This window comes from Peromyscus maniculatus, chromosome 11, assembly GCF_049852395.1.
Source record: "Peromyscus maniculatus bairdii isolate BWxNUB_F1_BW_parent chromosome 11, HU_Pman_BW_mat_3.1, whole genome shotgun sequence".
Lineage (NCBI taxonomy): Eukaryota > Metazoa > Chordata > Mammalia > Rodentia > Cricetidae > Peromyscus > Peromyscus maniculatus.
In genome coordinates, this window is record NC_134862.1 from 25,032,062 (window position 1) to 25,049,405 (window position 17,344).

Below are 17,344 nucleotides of genomic sequence, written 5' to 3' on the forward strand. Positions count from 1 at the left end.
GTAATCAATGCTATTTTGAAATAAAATCATTAAATATTTATATATGTTTGTTAAGTTGTGTGATGTATTAATATTTTTTTGTTTTGTTTTGATTTTAGAGACAGGGTTTCTCCATGTAGTTTTGGCACCTGTCCTGGATCTCGCTTTGTAGACCAGGCTGGCCACAAACTCAGAGAGATCTGCCTGGTTTTGCCTCGAAGTACTGGGGTTAAAGGTGTGTGCCACTGCCACCCAGGCCACATTATTTCTTTAATAGTATATTTATACATTTAAATGAGATAATTCTTGTAAAATACGATTTTGAGGTGATAACTTCAACTGCATATAGATGTTTAGAAAACATAAATCTTTAATTAATAACTATTATATTCTGAACCTGGAATGTTTTCCCACATGTTCAGTCTTTAAGAGATTATATTCAGCCTTATGGCACTATCTGGGGAGGTGGTTGTACCTTTAGGTAAGGCCCAGTTGGAAAACAGAGGTTACTAAGTGTGGGCCTTTGAATGTTCAAGTCCAGCCCTTCAATAATTGCAACTGCTTCCTTGTCCACTCCCTTATGAACAAGTCTGCTTCACTCTCTTGTTGTCATTAATGGGGCTGCCCTACCATGCTTTGCTTGCTCTTCAGGTTAATCCTTGAACAAGTTCTGTAAGGTACTTGGTCACAGCAATACAAAAATTACTGAATAATTGCTTTAAGACAGAATATTCAGAAGGAGGTAGAGACATAAGAGGGTGGTAAGGAAGGAAAGGGAACAAATACGAAACAGGTCTGAAAATGTACTATGGACTCCATTATGTTGCATACTAATAAAAAATTGTCAAGTTTTATATCTTCTCAAACCACAAAAATATTAAAATTATATTTGACAGCAAGCTCCCTGGTAACTCTATGCTCCGAGGGAACACTTGAAGCTGAAGCCTGGCTCCTACTCAGAGGAAACGTGTGACATTGGACTGGGTTGACACAAGACAGAAATCACCTGTTCTTTATAGGGGTGTTGTGGGGATACTAATGGTATTACCATGTTTCAAACAGTGCTTTCCCTGTATTGTGGAGTCCATTGTCATTGTAGAAATAATTACTTCCTTTTATGAAGTCTCCCTTCTGATTAAAAGACATATTCAAGAAGCACAGTAAGTTTTATGTCTTCTCTTCTGCCAGAATACTTAAGACACCTTGCAAAGAACCAAGAACATGGTAAAAACTCCGTTAGTATTCTATGAGCTAATGTGAAAATAGAGACTTTATTGAAGAAAAAGAAACAATTTTAGCAACAATAGCAAAGTCATGCACCCGTTGATCAACAAAAAGTTATGTAACAGTGGCATAAGACATCGTGGGCATTGCGGGGATGGCACTGCATTTACTTGTGCTTTACTTCTATTGTTATTTAATGGTTGTCTCTGTGTTTTTCAATCAATTTTTGGTAAATTTAAGCAAATTTAGTTTTCATTAGATGTCAGATATGCTCGAAAAACATATACACATTCAAAAATATGCCAGATTTTCTATAAAAGCAATAAGCTTGAATTTTTCCCCCTATTCCAAATTTCCTTTTTCAATTTTGGGATTTTCCATTTTCTGTAAATTAGATATAGTTAGGACTTTCTCTAAAGGGTACAATATTAATTTGCTATTAACGGAGGTACATAATAGCCAAGAAAGTTTAAAAGGTTGCTTAAGTTCAAAGAAATAACCAAGCTGAGGTTGCTTGTCATGAATTATTCTCACCTACTCAAACTTGCTGAGTTTCTGGAATTGAACAGAGAATTCTGAGGGAAAATTCAATCTTTATAGCAAGATTTAATCTTCCAACAAGCAGTTAGTCCAGAAATACCATGACAACAGCTGTTCTCTTGGAATATTAGCATTTCTGCTTATGACATTGGCTGCATCTCAGAAGTGCATAGAAATGCAAACGTGAGAAATGTTCATTTTTAACAGTAACTTGAGTTTGAAAATCAGGGACATTCATCACTCCCCTAAAGTACTGGATGCACATTTTTCTACATATTTTATTCTGAAGTAGTGTTTGACTCATATATAGACTCAGAATATCCTCATTATCTCTAGAAGTGGCATTTCCATAATCTTTCATTCCTGCCACTAATATATATATGGTTTTTAATTGTATTGAGATAAAATGCAATACAATTCTCATCTCTTAATCTTTCAATACTTTATTTGTATTCATGTGCATTCATATCCATGACAGATAATGAACTTCATAAAAAATGTTAATCTTTTACATTTTCAGTGACTGAATTACCATTTCTAATCCTAAGTAAAAAGGACAATTTTGTTATAAATCATTTCCAAAACAGGTAGAGTTTCATTTTTGATGCAATTTTTAAATTAAGTTTTCTCGAGTACATGAGTCATATACTCATGCAATTGAATCAATAACTTGTTTTATACTACATCAAAAAATACTAGACAGAGTAAGGGACATGGGAGGGTTCTAAGGGATGGAACTTACAAGGGGCTGCTAACAGGTATTGGCAGGAGTTGGCGGGGGCGGTGATGGTCTATTTCAATTATATAAATTTTAAAAAAAGAGAAAAAGATAGACACTTCAGTGTTGGGTTCTTTTATTGAAGTGTCTTTGCTAAATACCTAGGTTTTTTTTTTTTTTTTTTTTTTTTTTAGAATTTTTTGACAAATAATATATAAGTTTTACAAAGGTATTTCTTAATAGAGTATTCTTCATAAGGAAATGAATATTTTATCATGGACATGTAATGATTTATGCTCCCATAATTAAGCTCCCTTTGTTTATTAGTCAAAAGATTACCAGTCTTTCTTAGATACTTATTTAAATTGCTTTATTTACCTGATTCACAATAAACACAATGATCTTAAAGTCTTTGGGATTATTTTTTAAATAAATTTCCATAAAGAAGTTGTAAATATAGTCTAAAGAGACACCTTACAAATTCAAACATTTTAAAATTTAGGCTTCTTTGAAAATTTACATTTGCTTTTAAAACATAAAATCTTTTTAAAAATTCAGTTTCTCAATGGTATATTTTTAGGTTTTAGGTAGAAACAAGCCATTGGGCACCATTTGCAGCTGAAAGTTTTTTTTGTGTCAAGGCCTGCTGGCTGTCAGGACAAACCTTTCCCACTCGTGTCCCCCAAGTAAACACACAGCGACTTATATTAATTACAACTGCATGGCCATGGATCAAGCTTTTGGCTAGCTAGTTCTTATATCTTAAATTAGCCATAACTATTAATCTATATATCACCACATGTTCCATGGTCTTACCTGTGTCTCATTACATGTTGTTCCTTGGGCAGCTCTCTGGCATCTCTCCTTCTTCCTGTCTCTGTCTTTGAATTTCCCACATGCCTCTAAGCTGCCTTGCCATAGGCCAAATGACTTTATTTATTAGCCAATTAGAACAACACATATTCACAGCATAAAATTATCCATCAAAATTGACCCCTTGTCAAGCCCACACACAAGAAAACTACTATCAAGCTACAGCCTTTCCTTTTTGCCTCATTCACAAGAGGACACACTAATATGAATATTACAACATATAATACAAGCTTAGACGATAAGCTATGTGTGCTGCAGAGAACAGAGCTGGAGATTGGTCCACGATGCCTGGAGGAGCCCAAAAGATCCTGAGTGAGCTTCAGATGTTGGATATTCAATTATTTACAGCTGGAGTTTGGTTTTGCTTCTTTCAGCTTGGAAATGTGCCCTGGTTCTTCCTTGTTGAAGTAAAGATGTATTAATTTATTTTTGTTTTATAGGAGTATGATATGGAAATATAGGATATAGATATGATAGGATGAAAGGATGGATTGCTGAACCTACTTTTAAAGAGCAACCTGTTTAAAATGTTTTACAGTGTTATAGATTTTGGTTTAATGATACAAATTTAAAGTTGATTTTGTTATACTGTATGTATATTTCTATTCTTGTTTAAGGTATTATGTTTATATAACTCATTTAATGTGTAATAGATAATTAAGAAATATGGATTAATATTTAGTCTTCTATGATAGTTAAACTTGTTGTCATGTTAGTTTTCTAAGTATACATAGATATATTTCAGATAGATAACCTTCAGATAGGTAACCTTCAGATTTCAGATAGGTAACCTTCAAACACTTCAAAGACCTACAGAATATGACATTTAAAATGTTTTAAAAACTTAGACTTTCTGGACAATGAGACAGGTCCGCTCCTGGCAACATCGATTTACTTCAAAGAGAAAAATCAGCATCATAGACACTTCATATGGAGTTTCTATTCTTGGCCATTTGGGCAAGAAACTGTTCTTGCCTGAACTGCTTGACAAAATGTTATATTGACTGGACATGCAGGACCCATGAGAAGGTAACCACTGAACTTTGCAAGGCAAAATGGTCCTTCAGGTTCCCGCTTCACAGAAGAGACTACCAGACATTCTATAGGACACAGAGAAAAATGACTGAGAGACTAGGCCTGTGGGCTAAAGACGGATGCCCCAATGTTGCAGAGCAATGTTGGGTGACTGTCCAGGTAGCCAGCTGTCTCGGTCATTCTAGATTTTTGGAAGTTGCTTACAATGCTCTTCCTGTTTACTTAGGTAATATTATATCCTTCTGAGGTCTTTAATGTAGTTGAAGACTAGATAATTATAATTATGGTTTTCCTTGGTTATGATAAGAGATAAGGTAGATATGAAACTCTTGACTCACAAATATAGGATAGAATGTCTTCTTTAATTTTGCCAAATAAAAATAGACTAGATATTGTTGCTATAATTCTTGCTTGATAACTGATTTATTATATGTAATTGTACTATGTTAAAGTTAAAAATCTTCCTTTTTGAAAAAAAAGAAAAGGGGAAGTGCTGTGAATATGTGGTGCTCTAATTGGTTGATAAGTAAAGCCATTTGGCCTATGGCAAGGCAGCTTAGAGGCAGGTGGGAAATTCAAAGACAGAGAGACAGGAAGGAGAGGAGAGATGCCAGAGAGATTCCCAAGGAGCAACATCTAATGAGACACAGGTAAAGTCATGGAACATGTGGTGATATATAGATTAATAGTTATGGGCTAATTTAAGACATAAGAACTAGCTAGCAAAAAGCTTGAGCCATGGCCATCCAGTTGTAATTAATATAAGCCTCTGTGTGCTTACTTGGGGGATGCAAGTGAGAGGAAGAGATTTGTCCTGACCTTCAGCAGGTGAGGATACAAAATCTTTCAGCTACAATTTTAAGTCAGCTTGATACAAACTGAAGTCATTTGAGAGGAAAGAAACTCAATTAGGAAAATACCTCCATAACATCAGGCTGTAGACAAATCTGTAGAGCATTTTTTAATATGTGATTGATGGGGGATGGCCTAGCCCATTGTGAGTATTGCCATCCTTGGGCTGGTGACCCTGGCTTCTTTTTTTTTTTCTGCATTTATAAACAAAAACTTATTTTTAATTCAATGCACATTTACCAAATACACAGTACCTGGGATTTAAGACTCTCACCATAGCTACTGATGCCAAACATCTGGATGAAAAAAGGAGAAGCAAGTAGCGGATCAAGATATTTTATTACATGAAGTTAAGTTTATCAATTTGGGGGAAACTGATAAGTTTTAAGCTTTTCATTTCTTACCCAAAGATTAGGCATTTATGTAGCTATATCTTGCTTCTTGCCTTACTTTACAGTTTGAGTCTTCCAAAACGTTCACAAAGTATTGTTTCAGTGTAAAACATGAATAACTCACTTAACAATGGCTTCAAACAACAATACATACATTCTTTCTAAGTCCATCCACCAAATTTACCAAGATAGATCATATCAGGATAATAAGGCATAAGTACTGCAGGCTGAGCAAACCATGAGGAGCAAGCCAGTAAGTAGCACCTCTCCACAGACACTGCATCAGTTCCTGCCTGCAAGGTTTGTCCCTGTTTGTGTTCCTGTCCTTACTTCCTTCAATGATGAACACTAATATGAAAGTGTAAGCCAAATAAGCCCTTCTTCCTCCTCCTAATCAGAGAGAGAGGGAGAAAGTTAGTTAGTTTATTGTGAATTTCAGAAATAATTTAACAATAAAAATCAACTTGTACCTAAATTAATGATGTACAGCTAGTTAAGAAATTACTTTAGAAACATGACAACACAGTGAAGTCTGACCCAGGATCCAAGTAAAAACAAATTACCAGATGGACTTAGTTCTTCTGGACTTTCTTATCTCATTTTGATGTGTGATCCATGACAGTTCATACACAAAAAAGGTTATTCTGTGAACAAAAATTCTTCTTTTTGACTACAATTGTTATTAATACATACATATATATCCACACCAAATCCTGAAATAAAAGGATGGAATTTGTTTCTTTTGTAATGAAATAATCTTTCTTTCTCTTCATACCTTTCAACATCTATTATAATCTTTCTTGTTCTGTACCTTTTTTTAAATGTGTCGTTTTGTGTTCTCCCCCTACCTCTCTCTCTCTCTCTCTCTCTCTCTCTCTCTCTCTCTCTCTCTCTCTCTCTCTCTCTCTCTCTCTCTGTGTGTGTGTGTGTGTGTGTGTGTGTGTGTGTGGTATTCATGAGACAGTGTAGCCCAACTCACCCATGAACTCACTACATAGTCCAGGATGACCTTGAAACCACCATTGTTTGTGCCTCAACCTTCTTGAATACTGGAGTTACAAGCTTGAGCAACCATGAAAAGCTTTTTTTTCTGTTTCCATAGAATCAATATAAATTACATCTGATTTTCATGACCTTTCAAGCCCAAACAATCTATATGACACTGTACCCATTTAAAAAAAAAAATTCTTTCGTGTTTCACTCAATAGAAAATGAACTTGGAAAGTGAGTTACAATTTAACTGTGCCATGCTCATCTATGAGCATGGTATGCTATGTCTCTAGCATTAGATTTTTTTAATGTTTATTTGAATTTTTGTTTCATTTTTTAACATGTACATAATATATTCCAGTAATTTTCAACTCCTATTAATCCTATTATCACTCTCATACTCCTACTTAAATCTTTCTTCCATCAAGTCCCCCTCATATATATATATATGAAAATGCATATATGTATATGTATGTGTGTACATGCAGTTTTCTGACCTACTGTGTTTAGGTGGCATGGCTAGGGTGAGCATGGGAAACTTACCAGTGGTTCTACCAAGAAAATGAGTTTCCTTTCTTCAGCAACCATGGATCTTCAGGGAGAATGTGACTCATGGAGCCCATTCCTATCCATAATGGAATGCTGATGAACATAGTATTGTGTATGCCTTGTGAAGATAATCACAGCTGCCCTAACATTACTTCAATGACCCTGTCATGTCTAGATGACTATTTCAACATATTCTTGCTTTTACATTCTTTCTGTACTCTATTCTATGATATTCCCTGAGGTTTGGAGATGATAAATGTGTCTAGTCTAGAATTTTATTCTTTAATTATTCCATCTAGGCAATTTAACTGACTCTGGTAGTTACTGGTGAAATGCATTCATAAAATCACATATTTATATTAGTTATTTGCACAGAATTACATATAGCTAAATGTCATATAAAACCACAAAGAATAAAGAAGACATGGAGGAACAGAAGGAAATTTGAGAAAGATGAGGAATTGAGAAATAAAAAGAGAACAAGTGGCAGACAGAGAACCTGGATGGTACACATTTTAGACTTCGTAGTGTATATCCACTATGAATCTTCAGGAATCATAAGGAAGCGAGATCAGCATTAAAAGCAGACTTTAAATATTACACAAAGTTTGTATTAATACTGAATCGGTGAGAAAATATCTTATCCAAAGGTAACACATATGAAAATTTAGAAAAAAAATAGAGAAAGAATTCAGTTTGTCTTGATTGTTGAGTTTTAAAAGAATGTACTAAGACATAATATAAAAATGTTGCAACCCAGATGGTTGAAGGTCATGAAAATCAAAGTGAGAAGTTAATCTTGATTCACATGGCACACGGGAGCCATTGCTGGGGTTTTAAGGAGAACCGGTCTCACTACAGGAGGAAAATCATTCCTGTTGGCACAAAATCACTACAATGTTCTCTACAGGGGCTCAGAACAGGAAAGCCCCAGGGCAGAACTGGATCCAGATTTGGCAAGTCATTTAAATTTGACCCTATTGTTTATAAATATGATTTTATTGTGAAGCATTAAGTAATTAGTAACAGTAGTCACAGGCATCACCTGCTTCATTTAATTCACATACAGAAAATAGGGAATGGCCATAAACCTCATGCCTCATCGGTCTGTGCTTTCTCTGCCTACTGACCTCTATACTTCCCTTTATCACTCATTCATTGCTGTGGCATGGAAAATAAATTTTAAAAAATTGGAGAGTTTACTAAGGTAAAGGTGCAGGTATTGGTAATTGCTTTGATGAACTACAGCAAGCTCCTGGTATTTTGGTCTTATTGAATTAGTGCTGTTTACTGCATTTATAACTAATTCTAAATTGAGGAAAGAACATTGCTTCCAAGGATTCAAAGATGTTATCCCACAAATTGGCATCACTCTAAAAAATCCTTTAGAAAGATCTACTTTGAATGATAATATGGAAGGTTTGTTTTAATTAAATACTTATCACAGAGCAAGAAATAATGACATCTCTTCCTGATATAGTCCCTTTACCAATGTCTAGCAGGAGACAAATTTTCCATATGTAGATTTTTTTATCAATATACACAAATGAATAAGGTCAAACCCTTTATTCTTCAATTAATACTACTTGTCTAATCCATAGTTTAATCCAGACCTTTATCTTTGCACTCACAAGAGAAATCAAGGCTTGGTTTCCTTGTGTTTGTCATAACTCAGAGCAAAGCTGACAAAAATTCCAATTAATCAAGAGATAACAATTATTTGAGAAGACAGTTATGCTTCATTCCTAAGGAAAAATAAATCAAGAGTGAAACAAAAGGAATGAACGGTGTATATGAATAAGAATAGATGTAGGTGGTGTGTGTGTGTGTGTGTGTGTGTGTGTGTGTGTGTGTGTGTCTGTCTGTGTGTCTGTGTGTCTGTGTGTCTGTGTTACCTGTTCATGAATGTCCAGGTGCACACACTCATGCCTGTACATGCAGACCATTGCATGACCTTTGGTGTCTTCCTCTAACCCTCTACTATCTTGAGAGTGGATGAGTCACTGAACCAAACATTCACATGTGAAGCCAGAATGGAATGGCATTCCAGTTAGCTCTAGGAATTTCACCTACCTCATCCTGCCTCCCAAATTTCAGAGTTCCAGGCATGCAGAATCATGCCTGGCCAATTCTTTCAAATGTTCTAAAGATTAGAATAAAGTACTGATGCTTTCAGGTATACATTCCTTCCCAATGAACCAGCTCCACAACCAATAAATGTCTTTTATATGAAGCCATATGGGAACTTTTATTTTTGACACTTAAGGTATATAGAATATATCTATAATTTGTTTTAAAAGTTTGCATATATGCATGCATATATATGTTTATGTGATTTATATTTTCACTTTTCAGCTGTGATATGGTACATAGTCAATATGATATGTATTTTAAATATATAATGGAGATAAACAAATACCTTCTCACAAACATATATTGAAATTGAGAGTAAATAACTTTTAAAACATTGTGGCTTTCTGATTTATAAAAGTGTTTGTGAGGGAGTACTTAAGAGTTGTTTTGATTTTTTTTAATATACCATATAAATCTTGGTAGAGTCCAGTAAACAAAATTTCATGTAATCCCTTTTTTCCTATTCAAATTATTTTAAATTAAAGTATACCTTGTGGGGCTTTTTTCTTTTTGTAGTTTCAGTTAAGACAATAGTTAGAAAATTTTTCTCAAAATTGCTCATGCTTTAACATGTACATCCTATGTCTATTTCTTACTTTTCATGGCAAAAATGTATGTTTGTTTCATAAAGTTAAGAACTTTGATATAAGAAGAAAATCTCATGATGAGTAGTTTTATGTCAACTTGATAGAAGCTAGAGTCATTTTGGAAGGATGAATCTCATTTGAGAAAATGTCCCCACCAGATTATCCTGTTTATAAGCCTAAGGAATATTTTGTTAATTACTGATTCATTTGGAAAGACCCCGCCCATTGTGAGAGGTGTCATCCTGGCCAGCTTGCCCTGGGATAAGAAAAGTGACCAAGGCAGTAAGCAGCATCAGTTTCCTGCAGCATCCTGTCTTCTTTGTGTTCATGCCCAGATTTCTTTGGAAAATGGGCTACAAGCTTTAAAATGAAGTAAACTCTGTCCTTCTCCATTTTCTTTTCATTATGTAACTTTACTAAAACAATAGAAACCTTAATTAGGTTGGGTGTGGTGGTGCATGTCTTTAATCCCAACACTCAGGAGGCAGAGGCAGGCGGATTTCAGTGAGTTCAAGAACAGCCTCATCTACAGAGTGAGTTCCAGAACAGCAAGAGGTACTCAGAGAAACCCTGATTCAAAAAAGAGAGAGAGAGAGAGAGAGAGAGAGAGAGAGAGAGAGAGAGAGAGAGAGAGAGAGAGAGAGATCCTAATTAAGACTTTTGGCCACCAGCCAATTCCAAAATAAAGATATGGAGATTTACTATTGATTATTAGTGTTTGGCCTCAGCTTAGTCTTTCCCCACTAACTCTTATAACTTAATTTAACCTGTTTCTATTCATCTACATTTTGCCTTGAAGATTTTTACCTTTCTTTCATTCTGTATTTTGTGGTTTCCTCTATGTCTGGCTTGCTGGCCACTGGCATCTCCCTGGAATCTCTTTTTCATTTTTCTTTGAGCTGACATCCCTCCTCCTCCTTACTCTCCCCATGCCCAGGCGTCCTGCCTATACCTCCTTCCTCACTATTGGCCATTCAGCTTTTTACTAGACCAATCAGGTGCCATAGTCAGACAAGGTAAATCAGCAACTCATCTCTGCTTAGTTAAACAAATATTCCACAATACATCTCAGAGGGAATTCCTGTAATGGTTCTTTAAATATGGAAGGGATGGTAAAAGAGTCAGGAAGGCAGAGTAAATCATAGAAAAAAATGGTTCAATTGATGTTTTTGCTTCCAAGATGTAGTAATGGCTATATGTTAAGGAATTCATGTGGTCTTTAACAGCCAAAAAATGAAGGCAATAATTATGTCTTTTGGATCTTATAAATTGAATATAACCTTGCTTAATTATTTTAGCCTTAACCGACTCACAAGGGGCATAAGAAAACTATTTTTCAAACCCACCAGATGGACCACTAGTTATTACAATTACCAGAAGTGACAGAATACTATAGATATCTACATACAATGCGTTTGGTTAATATAAACAAATTTTTATTTTACAGTGCAAAGTTTCAAATAAACACTGTAAATCAGTATTTAAGGAGTTATACCTATAATGAGATTGTGATCTTAACTAGTTTGGTTGATACCTAACACAGTTCTAGGCCCTGAAAGACTTCTTCCTCTTGAAGTAGGTCCTTGAGGTAGAATATGTACAGCAGGAATGCTGAACTCTGCCATACACTACCTCATAATCAAGAGTTTCCACTGAATTTACTCTATCATGGTTCATGTCAATTTGGCCTTCTACAATATTTGCTCACTTTAACTATTTGGTCTTTGGTTTATTACTCAGGTGACATTCTTGTGCAGATTTTTGAGCAGAAATAAAAAAAATCATGCAGTTCAATTCTTTATTTAATATTTCTCAGACATGCCATTTTTTTAACCCTAATGAATATTGACATTAAGAATTTGGCCTTCTTGCTTTTCTAAACTAGCAATGTAAACTATTGTAGGTAAATAATTCCTCTGGAAAAAGACTCTGACAGTATATTTTTTATTATGAGTGAACTATCACTAATCAAGTTTATATTACACCTCTGCCTCCTACCAAGAATTGAGCTTATCAAGACTCACATTTTAACATGTATAGTATATTTCATTATTAAATATAAATACTGTACAGAAAGTTAGGCCCCAAAAGTTCCAAGTGCAAAAACTGTGTGAGCTAGTGACATGTGGTGACATTAGCCCATTCTCTTTTTACATTGTATTTTCCATGTCAAAATTGAAGTATGGCTTCATGGGTATATCCATTTATAATGAAAAGACTGAGTCATAAAAAGTTCGGGTTGTTATAAAATGGCCAAAGCACCACGTAAATATCTTTCTTTATGAAAAGTTAATGACTCTGACATTACATCCATCCTCGATCATAGCGCTGAGAGACATGTTAAAGAATTATTGAAGTTGTAAGACACTAAATAGTGTCTGGATATTTATTTTATACAGAAAAGGTAAAAGTCAAGAAATACAGACACACACAATGAATGAGACATGGTTATGTTTTTATTCTCTAAGATGAAGAATCAAAAAAACTGTGTTGCTAGATCTCTCGGAGAGGGCACATAATGTCAAAATACTTGTGAGTCATAGAAATGCTTAGCAAAGAAAAATCTCAGGCCTGGGGATTTTAATCAAGTGAGCAAAATGACTCATTTTGTATCTGGCTGAATATTTCTCCCAGCACCTGTGTTCTTGCTTAAAGGTTAAGTAAACAAAGTCCCAGGATCAGAAGAGATGTCATTCAAGCTACTGAGAATGGGACACACTGCTGTTACCTCATCTTGCCCACAGTAAAGATCAACACTAAGTCCCATATCTTACCCTGCTTCAGTGTTACTGTGTATCTGCCAGAAACATAGTGGGAGGACTGAAATTCCACTGTGGAGAAAGCAATATTCCTTTGTGATTTGTTCTTATTCTAGGGGTCGATTGCCTACTCTGTCCACAACGCTCCCAATTAAATCTCCATCCATGGAACTACAATGTGCTTCCTTTATCATAATAGTCTTCCATTAAGCATTTGCCTAGACAAAGAAATAATTCAACAAGAATGAAAAAATGGAATGATGCAATATGAATTCCCCATTATTTCACCCACACCTATGAGGCAGCTAGCATAATAGTACAAACACAAATATTCAAAATCAGCTTTACTCCAAAAATGTGTCAACATCCTGAAAGTTAGTGTAAATGTCTTCCTAAATAAATATAGCTTATTCATTTAATCTCATGTTTGTTATTATTTCTTCCATGAGCAGTATTCTAATATCTTAAAACCAATGGAGTGAAACTGGAAATAAACTCAAATTGTTGCTACTAGAAGATTATGGCCCACCCAAAAAAGATGCCTTCCTATTTCCATGATTTCTGGCTTTACTGGTTTAGTTATCCTAATTCCCTAGAAGGGAGTTTCTGTTAAGACACACAGAAAAGAAAGTGGGACTTAACAACTGCCATAGGCACACTTTGGACTTCTCATGCAAAGTAACCAACTGGTGATGAAGGCTATCAATATGGTAGACAAACTGGCCATTGCAGTTATAAAGAGTAGTAGAATTGCTACCATTTATCACCAGTAAGAATAATTCCTTGAGTGCAACAGATATGATAGCAGAAGGTTTTCTACTTTTCTGTACAAAAAAAAAAAAAAAAAATCAAAGGACAATCATGACTTGGAAAAACAAAAAAAATGATGTTCATGTGCCAAACGTAAGTGCAGTTGTTTTGCCTCTTTATGAGGAGACTAGATTTTCTTTCATCACACATACATTGTATAATCACACCTTATTAGGTGCAAGCACACTTTTGCTATAAACTGTGTTCAGAGGTTAATCTGTTTTGGAAGTGGGATGTGCTGTGGGATGGTCTGTATGTCAAATGCTCTGATTGGTCAATAAATAAAACACTGATTGTCCAGTGGCCAGGCAGGAAGTATAGGCGGGACTAACAGAGAGGAGAAAAGAAAGAAGAGGAAGGCAGAAGGAGTCATTGCCAGCCAGCGCCATGACAAGCAGCATGTGAAGATGCCAGTAAGCCACGAGCCATGTTGCAAGGTTTAGATTTATGGAAATGGATTAATTTAAGCTATAAGAATACAGTTTATATGCAATATAAGTCTCTATGTTTACTTGGTTAGGTCTGAGTGGCTGTGGGACTGGCTGGTGACAGATATTTGTCCTGACTGAGGGAAAGGCAGGAAAACTAGCTACAGGGATGTAAGAAAATGAAGTTCTCAAGAAGTAGAGTTGCTGACTTAGCTCTGTGAATATGCTAGAATTCAACAAAAGCAAATGCAGCTGATTTTGGAGAATGCAATGGAGGAAAGGGTACTTTCTATACTTCAAATTTTAGAATTGGGTACAGCTTATTTCCATGGTCATCAGTAGGCTATTTTGTTACTGGCATGAAGTTCACATTGGGCCAGAGTTCTTTCTCTGTGGAGACCCAAAGAGGTTTCAAAGGTTTCCTAGTGAGATCTGAGCTTGCTCTATTCAGCAGGGCTGCAGAGGGGAATGTTTGCACCACGGGCATGGTTACCAGGTGTTTGGAAGGGTCTACACTTGGCTGTGCAATATGCTTTGATCTAGCAAGGGAGTGGTCTTTTGCCCGACCTGTTGGCATTGTTATAAAAATCCCTTTTGAAGAGACATTAGGGGCTGGTGGTTTTTGATCCAGGTCCTTCAGTGTTTCTATCTGTCTCCTCTACCCTATCTTTCTATCTAAAAGTTTCTTATCCTCCTCATAGGAACCCCTTAAAGGGTGGGAACTGGCCTCCAACATTTCTGAGTCTTTCTGACTGAAGTTACCTCCTTTCCCATGTATCACACAAGATGATCAAAGACACTAATGGTTTTCATTTGTTTCTCATGTGACCTCATTTGTTGAAGGGAAGCCAATTGCTATTTATATTCTTCCCTTTACATTCAGTTCCTCTTCCCTGAATTTTAGCCTGACTGTATTGAAAGTCACTTGATCTTCAATTTAAATGAAGTCTGATTGCTATAAGAAATTCCTCATTTTAAGACTATCCAGTAATATTCCATACATATACAGTCACAAGCTCACACAAACACACAAATGCACAGAAGATAGATATAGATATAGCTACAGATATAGATATATCTCAGAACTGAAGTCACTGAAAAATCTATTGAATATTAGGTCTGGATTTATTCTGATACTATGTGGATTGGCATGCCATGTGAACATGAGAGCTTATGGGTCTAGATGATTAACAGACACCTACTACACATAAAACAGTTATCCCAAAATATCAAAGTATGTATGCTGTAATTGTTTTATTGGTTGTAGAATAGAAATTATTAAATTGTAATTGAAAGAACCCTTATCAAAATTTTTCCACATGTGAATTTAGAACCACTGAGATAGGGAAAACCAAATAGAAGGCCCTTCTCCTGTACTACAAACACAAATTTGTACCAATATGATTGCAAGAGATTAATGCAGTAATTAAAGGATTTAATTATGTTGTTGTGGAGAACCCTAGAATTCCCCATTTAGTTTCAGTCTGTCCACTATAAAACCAATAAATTATCCTAGATAATTATAGAGCTGCAGAAACTGAAACAAATGCTACCTCAGTTACTGTTAGTATGTCACATATGGTACTGATGCACAAACAATTTAATGCATCCTCTGGTACTGGGTGTGTGGCTATTGATCAAAGTTAAGACCTGTCATAAAAAGTTATCAGCGGTGTATTTTAAAAGTCAAGTTTCATGTATATAGTTGTTATACCAATAAGCTATTCATATTCAAGTAAAATATATTCATAATATATATATCCATAAAATTTCAAGCAAATCAATTTTTAAAAAGTAAAATCTGTTCAGATAGGTTTTTGAGGAAATAAGATATCTGAAACACACTAAAGTTTGTTTAAATTTATTATTGTTCATTTCAGTATGATTTTTATTTATTTAGTTATTTATTTATTGTTTACATGTCAACCAAAGTTGCCCCTCCCTTCTCTCCTTTTAGTCTCTCCTCTCACACACCCCACCACAATCCACTCCTGTTTCTCTTCAAAAAAAGGGGCAGGCATCTCAAGAATATCAGCCAGCCATGGTATATCAAGGTGCAGTGAAACTAGGCACCACATCTTCTATTAAAGCTCAACAAGGCAACTTGGTAGGAGTAATGAGTCCCACAAGACAGTTTCAGAGTCAGAGACAACATTGTTCCCATTATAGATGTCCCACAAGAAGACCAACCTACACAACTGTCCAATATATGCAGAGGGCCTACATCAGACCCATACAGGTTTCCTGCTTGTCAGTTCAGTTTATCTGAGCCACTAAGGAGCCCAGGTTAGCTGGTTCTGTGGGTTTTCTTGTGGTGCCCTTGACTCCAATGGCTCCTACAATTCTTTCTTCCCATCTTCTGCAGGATTCCCAGAGCTCCACCTAATATTTGGTTATGGGTCTCTGCAACTATTGCTATCAAGTACTCGGTTAAGACTCTCTGATCACAGTTGGCTAGGCTCTAATCTATGAGTATAGCAGAACATCATTATGAATATTGACATTTTTGCCAGTTGTTCTTGGTTCTCTCTTAGGTCACTGGGCTTTCCCCAAACTGCAACCTTGCCCTCAGGGTGTGCTCCCTCTAATGGCATGGATCTCAAGCTGAAGTAGCCATTAGTTGATCACTTCCAAAATTTCTGAACCATCTTTACCCCAGCATATCTTGTAAACAGGACAAATTATATGTCAAAAGTTTCGTGGCTTGGTAGGTGTCCCAGTCTCTCCACCGGAGCACTTGTCTGTTACAGGAGATGGCTTTTCATGCTACACATCCCCATTGCTAGAAGTCTTAGCTAGGGTCACCCTCACAGTTTTCTAGGAGTTTCTGTTGCACTAGGTTGTTCCAGGGATGCTGTCTGATTCCAGTTGTCTATTCAAGTTCTATCTCCCCCATCATCCCGCACCTGATCCCTCCTGTTCTCATCCCACCCACTGTTCCAGACCCCTCCCCTCATTTAACAGCAACGACTATTCTAGTAAACCCCTTCATAATGAGATCCATGTGTCCCTCCTTGAGCCTTCCTTGTTACTTAGCTTCTCTGGGTTTGTGAATTGTAGCACAGTTATCCTTTACAGCTAATATCAATTTATAAATGAGTACATACCATGTTTGTCTTTCTTGGATTTTATTATCTCACTCAAGATCTTTTCTAGTTCCATCCCTTTGCCATCAAATTTCATGATGTCATTTTTTTAACAGCTGAGTAACAGGGACTATGGGGGTCCAGACCCTCAATAGTCCCCTCCCAGGTTCCAGGAAGAATCTACAACCAGCTGATAATTAATCTTTTATGAAAAGAAATGAATTTATGTACACAAAACTCCATAGTCCATATACTTTATCACTCAGAATGAAGCTCTCTCTACAAGCTTCTATTCTGCTCTCATGCTTAGCTCCTTTCTTGCCTAATTTCTCTCTATGTTTATTTACTGCTCCCTCTAAGTTCTATCTTAATTCTCTTGTCTTATTTCT